The following is a 9,895-nucleotide window of genomic DNA, read 5'->3' on the forward strand; positions in this document are numbered from 1 at the left end:
CGGCAGGATGACACGTGCACAGGCACGGGCTGCTCTGCTCTGCGAGGACCACGTGGACCTGGCAGATGCTCCAGCACGCCCACCCAGAGAAAACTCCTGCAGTGACTCTAAGCTGGCCTTTTATGGGGACAATGGTTGGGAGAGATGTATCGCTCTGCCCTGAAGTCCAGCACGCCCCAAGGGCCGAGTCCTGCTGCGCTGGTGGCTGGTGCCATTTCGGGTGCTTTCTTCCCTTGCTGACCCCACTCTTTTCCTTCCTGGGGTCTTCCTGCACTGACTGTTGAGCTCAAGCTTGAGTCACTGTCCACTGGGACTAGCAGGAGCAGAACTGGCTCTGTAGTCAGCTCTTTCTGGAGGTGCTGTAGCTGTCAGCGTCGCTGTACTCACACGCAGACCTTACCTTCCTGTAGTCTTAAGGAGCTAAGTGATTATTTTGCATTAAACTTCGTGCTAACTGCAAAACTAACTTTCATCCCTCTCAGACCATGATGACTGGTTGGTTTCTGTACCTTCATCATTTTTTTTTTCTGTACCATCATTTCCATGATGGCTTGGTTTCTGTACCTTGCATTGCTCCTCTGAAGCAGATCCTGAATGCAAAACACCCTGTCTAGAAGCAAGCATCCAGATCTCTAAAAACTAGTGCAGGCAGAATCCCGTGTGTAAATCACTCAGATTAGGATGTGACCAGGAAAACCTGCAAAGCGGCCGGGTCAAGCAGTACAAAGTACTCACCTTTTAGGGACAGTTCTCTTTTGCACTGAGATAAAGAAATGTCATCCTGGCATTTGTCTAGGCAGGATACCTGGAAAGCAATGGAGAAACTGTCTTGCCCTTCCCTAAGGGTCTGGAGCTAAATTGCCCTTTGCAAAAGCACCAGCAGCCCCAGGGACAGACACCGTCCCGACTGCAGAGCACTGCGGAAAACAAGGAAGGGATCTGGCACCTCTTCTGTTCAGTGATGGCCCAACCAGTGACCAAGAGTCTGAAGTCCTTCTCCTTTGACAGTCTCTTCCAGGGTGCAATGTATCTTAGTCATTTGTACTAATAATTTATTACAGAATTAAGTGTATTGCATAGGAAGCGTGCCAGTAATGCTTTGCCAGTGTATGTACAACACTTTGTTAATTAAATGTATTAGGCAATATAGACTCCATCGTTGTGAATTAATCAGTTTAATTATGAAGAGGATTAAGTATCATAGTTAAAATAATAGCTTTTGTCTCACACCAAGGTGAACGCCTGGCATGTGATACATACTTTTTTCCCTCTAAATAGTAGATCATTGCCCATGTTCGTGTTTTGCTTCCCGCTGCGCTGTGTGGTCACCAAGCTGCTGCCAAGGTGGAGCACAAGGGAAGCAAAAGGGAACGTGCCCCAGCTTTCCCCCATCTTTAGCAAACCCAGACCCTCTTTGGAGTTGCTTTTCAATGGATGAAATCCACTCTGCTGGTTTTCTGAGTGGAGGCTGAAGGATCAAAGCTTTCTGTGTTGCCTGTTCCAGTGAGGTGGCTGTAAGTTTGAGCCCAGGGAAGAAGAGGTGCATGACCAAAAGCCCTCAGCTGCCCTGCAGTGTGGAGGGCTGCTCTTTCCCTGGCCTCTTCTCTTTTTTCCACACTTCTTGCTACCTGATAATCATGGCCATAGACCTTTTTTATTGGGAATAGTGGGAACTTTTTCACTCTAAGAGGAAAAGATCAATTTTGCTCTCTTCATTTAAAAAATGATTTCTTCTTCTTTTATTTTCCTCTCATAAATCAACCCTGGCCCAGGCTCCAGGAGGACAGGCTCTAGAAAGAATAAAACGCTGAAGCTTGGGGATGTAAATAAAAACTGAATCTCAAGCAGATTCCAGGCATCCTCTGGAGCCAAAGATTCATCTCAAAGAAAAATAACAGGATGGCATGGGTTCAGGGCAGCGACAAGCCCCCGCGCCGTGATCTCGCATTGCTTGCAGGACCCGTCGACGCTGCAGCAGCTCTGCGCTGATCCTGCTATCAGTCACCCTGGAGTGACCCCACTGTCCTCAGCCAGAAAGTACGAGGGAGGCAGAAAATGACTTTTAGTGTGAGGGAGCAGCACTGTGGACCCTGCAGCACCCCAGATGGTGCCACCGCAGCCGGCAGCTGCCCTGCAGACACAGCTGCGCATCAGCCCCTGCTTTACCTGGGGAGGTCCGTTGGCTTGGGTGGCTGTGCCCACACAACTCACAGACACGAGCTGTGCGACAGCAGTCCCAGGACTCACAGATTTGGTGGGAGCTGCAGGTGTCTGAGATGCAGGGACGCATGGGAATGGGGAGCAGCCCCGGGGCTGGTACAAAACCAGAGGCTGCTGCATCTGGAAAGGGCAAGTGCCACATGCTGCGCTTCCCGGCCCAGCACATGTGCTCCTTCAGACCTACTGGTGTTGGGGTGGAGGGCTGGGAGCCCCTGTGACAACCTCACGGGGCTGCTGGAGGCATCAAAGTCTATTTCCCTTATTTATTTGGGGGATTACTCTGTTCTCTTGGGTAGGAGTGGAGCGCAGGGGGGTTGGAGGAGGTTTAATCCCGGAGACAAGAGGAAACCTTCCAAAAGGTTAATTGCTGGGCTTTGCATTTTGTGTAGTGTGGCTGCTCACGTTACGGCAGCGATGCCATCTGCTCAGCACAGCTCACTGCCCTGCATAATTCACCAGCTTCGCATGTCGGTGTTCGGATGAGCGCTCGTGGGCTATTCATGAGGAAGTTACCTTTAGGCAGAGCTCAGGTAACCGGTTACCTGACACCCCAGACTGACTTCTGCTCTCTTGTCCTTTTGCCCTTATTGTTCCTGTCCCCAGGTTGTGGGAGTTAATACCGGGGGAGGAGGCGGTGGAGAGGAGCCTGCTGGGTGGTCTGCCCACCCTGCCCTGCTCCAGCATCGCCTCCTCACTGCAGCAGTGCTTGAGTCGCTCCTTTGGACTGGGATAGCAGGTTTGATGCTGTTCCCTCTCCAGCTCATCTCCTCGCCCTATGCATGTGGGCACGAACACACGCCGTGCAAGGACACTTCATTTTTATTCCCCTGTTAAAATCTCAATCCATTTGGAAATTCCCCCTTGCTCCTTTAATGGCCACGAGCTCATGCAGGACTTCACCTGCTGCCAGAGGCGTGCTTTGGGGCTCCAGGCTGCCCAGCATGCCACTTTACTGGTCAGCTGGAGGTAATAATTGTACTTCAGCCGCACAACATGATCAGGACTTTTTCCTACCTCTCCATGCCCAGGCCTTATGTGGGGTAAGTCATTTCCAGGGGGGTTTTTAACTTGATATTGAGCTGATCTGCCCTGCCAGCACACCCTTCTCATCTCCGCTGTGTAACCCGAGTTCTCGCCCCCAGTTTAATAGCTACCTCTCCATGAATATTTAACCAAGGATCTTAGCAGATGAGCTCCAGCTAACATGTGGCAAACAGATTTCCAGTACAATAGGGGCTACTAAAATGATGCTGCGTAACAGAAACCCTGGAAGGAAAGGTTCACGTTCTGGAAAGGGAAAGGCTGTTTGTACACAGCGAGCTCCAAGCGGCTGCTCCAATTAGCGGAGAAAGAGGAGAAAGTGGAGCTCTCTCTGGCAGAGCATTCAAGGAGGGCATTTGGGAGAGACAGAGACAGAAACAGCTCGGACAAACAAACTGGAACTCTTCTGGCTGGTGTAAAGCCTTACCTACACGAGTTTGGAGTGGTTTAATTAATATCTCTGTAAGGTATTGTGACCTGCCCTGTGGGCCTGACCCACACGAGCCTCCACAGCTCTGGCCCCGGAGCTGTCTCTAACGAGGCAGCAGCAAAGGCGCAGGGAAAGACTTTGAAAAAAGGGCAACCCTTCTGCTGTTCATTGCTGTGCCTTCTGCAGCCCCCTGACGGGAGACCTCGTGGGCTGAAAGCAGTGGATGGACGTATAACACACGAATTTGCATAGCCTTTTTCTAGCTCCAGTGATAACTTACACAACATCCTCCAGCAGTGAGTTCCACAGTTCATTAATGCTCTGGGGGGAAAAAATCCGCCTACTGCCTGATAATTTTATTGTGTGCCGCTTAATTCTTGTACAGAGGAGAACGAAGAATGACTTTTTTTTCTCCTTTTCTTGGATACATTCTCAATTATTTGCAGAATTCTACTGTATACAGTTTCTCAATACTGTCCACCCAGGTAAATCTGTGTTTCTGAGGTTCATTAGTAATGAAATTAAGAACTAATTTCAGATCTAATGAGAGATTAATTTGGTCATTTCCATTCACCCATGAGGTGAAAACCAGCAGTGCTGTCAATAGCAAAAGATCTTTCTGCTCTGTTGAACAGCCTGGATATTAATAATAATCTCTGCTGCTCTCTTCAGCCAAAAAGGAGATGCTCTGACCCCCACCCCTCAAGGACTCATCAATGATAAAGGGCCCAGATTACCAAATTAAACGGAATTACTTTGACCCAAGTAAGGGCAACAGCTTAATTTTTGCATAAACCATGGCTGTGTTTGTGCCTGAATTGCTCTCCAGTCCCATGCCCGGGCGCGGCGCTCAGAGGACACCGAGAGGTGAAGGTCTCCAGAAGTCTGTGTGCTGCTGAAATATTGGTTTGTTCACCGGGTTTCCCTTGTGAGAAGGATGAGCAGGATTTACAAGGCAGGGCTGATTTGAACTGAAGCAGCCATTTGCACAGAATAATTTCCTCTTCAAGCCCTAAATTCAGACTTTATGGCTTCCTCTGCTCCCTTTGGTCTGCCGTGTGTTCTTGCCCCCGCTCCCACTCACCGTTCACACAGCTTGAACCTAGGTCCGAGGAGATGTGGCAGTGGCCTGCGCTCACAGCCTGGCAAATGTAAATCAGGACACTTGTTCCAGTTTTAATCCCTGCATGTGCTGCTATTTCAAGAGGAAATACACCACCAAAGGCAGGCAGCGATTGCTGGGGGGCTGGAAGCTTTTAACAGAGCTGGACTTTGTGAGTAGGGACACAGCTTCTTGGGAGAAAAATCCAATAAGTGATGAGATGAAGGCTTGGCCACCTCCTAGCAAGTCCAGCCAGGAGAGCTGGCACAAAGCCTGCGTTGACTTCCATGCTTCTGGGACCACCTAATCTTTGCTTCAAAAAAAATCTGTTATGAGAGGGGGGTCAAGAATTCCCTCAGAAAAACATGTGAGGCTTTGGACAAGGAGCCTGGGCAGTGAGGGCTCTTGCTCCAAAATTGGGAGCAGGGCCTGCCTAGCCCAGCCTGCTCCTAGCCACCTCCTCTGCCAGGGTTCCTGGCCCCTTCCCGGCTGCTTGGCTTCCCCAGGGCAAGGGGTGCTCTGGGGCAAAGCAGGGCTCCTCCGTGCTGCAGAGCCTGGGGTGCTGCCGGGGGTGGCCCCAAGGCGAGTGGGGTGCAGGCTGCTCCGTGAGCAACCTCTCGCTTTGTGCTAAGCTCTGCAATTTATTGGTGTTAGTCAGGTTAATGTACTATTACTTTGCATATTAATAATATCTTAATACATTTGTTCTTAAGAGTGGTATCGTGTTGAGGCAACGAGGATTAATGGCACCTGAGTAATATTTACATATTTACATTATTAAAAAGCAATACATCTTTTAGACAGCCCTGCGCATGGTCTAGAATTGCAGATGCTGTTCCTAAGCCCACTGCAGCCTTCACCCCCCGATACCCATCTTGCTCCCAGCTGCCCACCCTGGGTGTTCAGCAGGTTTGGCCACAGTGAGGAGCCACGGGCACCCACCTCCTGCTGAGCCCACCCATCTGACCAGCCGTACACCCCACATCTGCCCCCTGCTCCATGGTCCCAGAGAGGACCTCAGCTCTCCTAAATGTCTGAGCAAAATGTGCCCAAACCACCCAACCCCTCAGCGGTGGGAGGTGGTGGGGGGACGCAGCGGGATGGTGGTTCCCTCCCTGACGTGGCGAAGGACGATGGACAAGGGAGCGAAGGTTCCTCCCTCGCCAGCAGCCCCCGTCGCTCCCCCAAGGAAAGGCTCTGCGACTCAGCTGGAGGCTCCCAGTCACCTCTACAGTCCTAAACTTAATTAAAGCTGCCAGCTTCTAATTAAACCACTTAATTAAGTGCCACATTGTCAGTAGGTAAAGATGGAACAGACTTAATTATTTAACACAATGACTTAGAAGAAAAAACCCACTTTAAAAGCATGACACCTCCCCGGTGGGCAGGAGCCCACCCAGCCTTGCCCCGTGCCACCCCACAGTGCCAGCAGCCCAGCCAGCGTTCCCAGCAGCAGCTGGACGTGAGTGAGGCCTTCTGGACCTATTTTGAGTCTCTCCAGAAAGAAGACATCTAAAATTTCCAATAACCACACCGTGCCACCCCTGCCTGGGACGCTCCGAGCGGGGTCAGCACTGGCCTTCGTGCTGGCTCTCCGTCCTCATGAATCGCCCCCAGACGTGGATCATTAACCCCGGAGCACGGGGGTGGCATCCTGACCCCGCGGAATCAATGAGCAGAACCCAGCTGCCTCCCCAAGGTCACGTCTTTGCCTTCACAAGCTCATGGAGGTTGCCCGGCAGACACTCTCCCTACCCCACAGCCTCCGCTTCACCCACCAGCTCCTTTGTCTTATTTCACTCTTCCTTTTAAAACTTCTCTGGCTAAATGCTCCTGGCTGAAGGGGTGATGTAACCTAAGTGACTCCCAGCCTGGCATTCCGCGGGTAAGATTAACGGCAATGCCTTGTCAATAAATCCATAAAGACCCCAAACTCGGTGATGAACGTGCAGAAGGTAAAGGCAATGGTTAATATCTTCAAAATAGGCCCCAGAGCCTTTGAGTGCAGGGAAAGAGGAAAGCACCGGTGACCCTTGTTAATCTTTTTATTGGCTCCAGCAGCTATCGGCACCTTTCGCTGGCCAGAAATTTGCAAGTCTTTGGGGAGCAATGATTTCACAGTCGGGGTCTCTTTGAGAAAGAAAAAAAATCCCTTTGCTCCTGAAACGGGACCATTCTTCCAAATGAAAATTGACATTTTGGTTTGAACTTCACGACCTCCAGTAATCACACTAATGGCCTTAGCTGGCTGGCTGGGAGGGAGCAGGCTGTGGCCAGGACTGATGGGACCTGTATGGATCGCTGGAAATGGACCGAGAGATGAGGACAGGAGAGGCGGCTAACGGCGGGCTCTAACCGGCCGAGGCACTGCGGGTTATTTCTGACCTGCTCTAGAGACTTCCAGCTGCATCAGGCTGGATCACTGGTATTGGCAAAACCATTGGGAAAGCAGTCACTGAGTGCTCTCAGCCATCCATCCCGTGCCTCCATCCATCCACGCCGAGCTGTTACAGCTAACGAGCACCCATGAGCTGTCTGATTAGCAGCAACAGTGTCAGGAGCAGGGCTAGCTGGGGGCAGTTCCCCACGTGCTCTCGCTGGAGAGCAGATCACGGCTCCCAGGCTTTCTTGGAGGCCGACGATGTGCTGCAAGGTCCAGCAACGCTGGGTGAGGCTGGGGACGGTCTCCCCGCCAGACCCCTCGGTCCTGGGGTCCCAGCCCGGCTGTGCACGGTGGTGGCCGGGAGCAGCACAAGGATGCTGGTTCCCAGCGCCGCGATATCGCAGGGGCAGCCCCTGGCAGGGCAAACAAAGATGGAGGCAGGTTTCCCTTTGGCCGCTCTGCAAACACACGGGGAGTAAAGGTGCCCCCCCCCTCCTTGCTGACTTCTTTAAGCAAACTCACTTTTCATGAACTCTTTTCTTCACAGAAGGACAAACTCTTTAGCCAGAGGAGTTGTCTCCTGCAGTAATTGGTAAAAATGAGGGGGGAAGAAACACAATGCGCCAGAGTAGAGACGGCAAACCCGACTGACCAAGCCCTGAGCAGCCCCAGCCAGGTCATGTTAACTTCCAGGCTGCAAGAGCTCAATTAATATTGCTCAGCGCTTTGCGCTTCCCTCCCTGCAAGGGGTTGCAGACATTTTTTCTAGGTTATTTTCAGACCCGCAGTGAATTTTCACTGGGAACATGGGAGGCTCTTCTCCTTGCTACGCTTTTTATTCATTGCTGATTTTAGAACGCTCACGTGAACATCCCTCACGCACACACGGAAAACCCCAGTGCACCCTCCTGCAGCGGGCAGCGGCTGCCGGGGTCCTGCGCGCAGAGCACGCCAGCCTGCCCGCTGCTTGGCCCTGCTTCAACAGCCTTCAGGGTGAGGAGGGGGTGCTGGGGCTGAGACACTCCCACAGGAAAAGCCTCCTCCCTCTGAAACCGCTCCTTTTTATAGTTTGTCCGTGGGTAATAAAGTTGGAAAGCTTTCAAACGTTTTATTCTCCAGTTGCAATCCATCGCGGGCTGCCCTGGGAGCTGGGGCACCCTCCAGGGCCAGCCGGCGAGGCCAGCAGGGCAGCTCTCGGCTCTTCGGGATGCTGCCTCCGTCACGGGGAGCCCAGGAGGGCGCTGGGGCTTGGTGGTGTCTCCGGAGCAGCCCGGGCGTGCAGTGGTGCCACGTTTCGGGGAGGTGACGGAAGACCTGGTGCAGAGCAGCCGCTTTGCCGAGCCAAGGGGTTTTCCGCAGGCTGATCTCTGGGGTGCGGGGAAGTGCGTTGGCCAGGCACAAGCAGATCTGGAGGTGCTAAGTGCCGCCTTGGGTTAACTTCCCCACGCTCCATATTTTCCTGGGTGCAAACAGAGGACCTGTGAGACCTCCCTGAGCGAGATGTCACAGGTCTGGGCAGGAAAAGAGATGCTGTTCCCACTAAAAAGAGGGGAAATGGTTTGGGAGTCAGACAGAAGGGAGGATCTCACCCGACCATCCAGCACAGCTCCTCTGGCAAGGCGACCTGGGGGCCGGGGAGCTGAATTTCCACGATGATAGGGCCAAGAGAAGGTCTTCTCCTTCCTTCTGCTCCCACAAACCTCCCACCCATCTGCCATGTTTGCCTATCAATCTGCTTAATACAAAGGACTGATTTTTAAGTAGTACTGAATAAATTCAAACAAAGTTGCTGCTGTCTGGAGGCGTTATGCAGTGTGCCTTCCGTCGGCTGCTCCGACTCTCCTGATGGATGGTGGATGGATGGATGGATGGATGGATGGATGGATGGATGGATGGATGGATGGATGGATGGATGGATGGATACAGCCCCGTGGCAGCTCGTGAGGACCCGCCCCACCTTGCCAGGGCAGCTCTGCTCCTCTGGCACGGCCGAGACTCCTGGCAAAATTGAATTCTGACATCAGATCAAAATTCTTGGGCCATTCAGAGGGAAATCCCTATGGACTGTTGTGATCCACCTGCATGGTGGTGGCCGGGGTCAGGAATTGGCTGTAACTAAGAAAGCAAGGGGTTCCTTTTATATTATTTTTTTAATACTTCATTTAGTAGGTTTATATTGCATGTTATTTTAGTCTGCTTTCTCTATACATCTGCCACCCAAGCCCGTGCAGATGTTTTAGGATTCTTTAATCCTGACAAAGGACTTAGCGTTAAGGAAAAATGGGTTACATAAAGATCCTTATCTCCTTAAGAAATAAAGCATGTTTTGGGCATATTGTGTACAAAACAAGACTAAAATAGAGACAGAACATTCTGGGGCCACTTACCAGATGTCCAGGTCGGAGGACGCGGGTCTGGTTTGCCGGCAGTGTTCCTGCCTGTCTCCCGGCCCGGCGCTGCTGGGGTGCCCCACGGCCGAGCAGCCACCTGCGACAGGCGCGGCTGGGGAAAGAGCGGGGCTTTTTATTTGTAGAAGGCAAAAGTACCAGCTCTGCCATGGCACGGGGGAATTATTGAGCTCTTCTACCTTCCCGCTAACGGCAGCCTCATGGGTTAGACAGCAGGAGTTTTGCTTGGGAGAGGAATTTCCCAGGACAGTACCAGCCCAGGCTGATGCTCGCTCGTCTGCCGAGGGCAGGAAAGGTCGCCCCAAGCTGCA

The sequence above is a fragment of the Opisthocomus hoazin genome, chromosome 19, assembly GCF_030867145.1.
Source record: "Opisthocomus hoazin isolate bOpiHoa1 chromosome 19, bOpiHoa1.hap1, whole genome shotgun sequence".
Classification (NCBI taxonomy): Eukaryota; Metazoa; Chordata; class Aves; order Opisthocomiformes; family Opisthocomidae; genus Opisthocomus; species Opisthocomus hoazin.